The sequence below is a fragment of the Melitaea cinxia genome, chromosome 11, assembly GCF_905220565.1.
Source record: "Melitaea cinxia chromosome 11, ilMelCinx1.1, whole genome shotgun sequence".
Classification (NCBI taxonomy): domain Eukaryota; kingdom Metazoa; phylum Arthropoda; class Insecta; order Lepidoptera; family Nymphalidae; genus Melitaea; species Melitaea cinxia.
Genome location: NC_059404.1, coordinates 8715763 through 8717607, shown reverse-complemented (window position 1 = coordinate 8717607; position 1845 = coordinate 8715763).

The window sequence follows — 1845 nt, the reverse complement described above, 5'->3', positions numbered from 1 at the left end:
CAACTACTCTACTTATTTCTTTGTTTGGTTCAGTCTGTATGTAACATCTCACTGGCATAGACCTCTTTCGCCATGTTGGAGAAGGATCGGAGCTTAATCCAACACGCTGCTAATTAATACATTTTTAAACATATTTCTAAAAGAAAAGAAAACTACTCTTCCGGTGGCAGGTTGAAGCTCAGAGTGTTGGTAGGTGTAGTTAACACTCCAGACTGAGGAACTTATTATTTATTTATTGTTATATACTGTATAATCATTTTACCATGTTAAATTTTTCTTCGCTTCAGCCTGTAATATCCCACTGCTAGCCTTGGCCTCTTGCCCCATATAGAAGAATGATCAGAGCTTAATCTTATATTAATAATAGCCTTGTTTACAATAATTATTTATAGATTGATTTCCAAAAATGCTGAAATGTAAATATTATAAAAAATATATATAAATATGTGATATATATAGTATTTGCGATCAAAAACATAAGGATGAAGTTTACGCTTGTAACTTAGGAAATGACGGCCTTCCACTCCAATATGTAAACAAATTTTAAAACCGACCCTTTTTCATCCTTGCGTTTGAGGAAATTCTATCCTTATAGACAGAAAGAGATATATACTAATTTTCAATAAGTTGCTAAAAAAACAAAGTTTGATACTTCTAACATTATTAAGTAAAAAATAACAGGTTTTCAAATCCTCATTCTTCTCTTTAATCGTAAAATTCGTTCATTTTTCTATCTATCTCTTTAAATAATTAAATAAATAAATATCTACAAAGTAGACACACGGTCGCCTGTTCCTAAAGTAAGCAACTTAATGCTTGTGTTATGGGTAACAGCCGACTGGTATAGCTATATACTTCTAAATAATACATAAATAAATAAATATATTACACCCAGACTTGGGGTGGGAATCGAACCCACAACCCTCGGAGCAGAAAGCACTACAAACTGCGCCAACAGGCTAGTCACAAGTCTTTGATTAAGAATGATGAAGTAGGGAAGGTACAAATTTTCATCCCCTATTTCATCCCAATGAATAATGATTACTCATTTTTAATCAGTAAACCAAAAATGAAGTTTCATGTTTCTAACTTCTAAAGTGAAGGACTTTCTATACAAGCTTTAACCTCCTATTTTACCTCAATAGATGTGTAGTTTTTTAATCCGCTAAAACAGATCGATATCTTGGTTAGTTTATGTCCCCTTTCAGCTTAATTCTACGAATAAAAAAATAGGGCAGTTGGTCGTAACTTCTAGAAAGACATTAATATATTATCACACTTGACTAGCCCACTTAATTACGCCATACGCTTCATTTGCGTTAGTTCAATTTTCTTTTCGAATTTGGGTGTATGTAATATAATTTTATAAAAATAAATGTATTAAAAATGCATATGAATGTGTGAAGCCTTTATACAAACATTAAATTGAATAACTTAGGATCGTTTGACTGTATTAGCTATGTAGAAAGTTTAATATCAGAGACTGTTTTTGAGACGCCTATAAATTACTGTTGTCAAAACTTCGATCATGCGCGGTAAATACTTTCTAGATCATTCCTTTAAGAGAAAGAGCTATTGTCAAATCGGCCGTATACTACGGGTATCGTACGGATATGCTTGCTTAATAGATATACATAATATAGTATTTAATAAATTAAATACTAGTAGATAATATATGTGATATGTGTGAGTGCTATATGTGTAATACATGTAAATATAATATACATAAATAAATAAATTATGAGTTTCCAATAGTATGTAATTAGAAACCAATTGTATGTAAAGAAATAAAACGCAGAGTTAGCAGGCTGACACAGAAAAATGTATTTTTCTGTACTATAACAC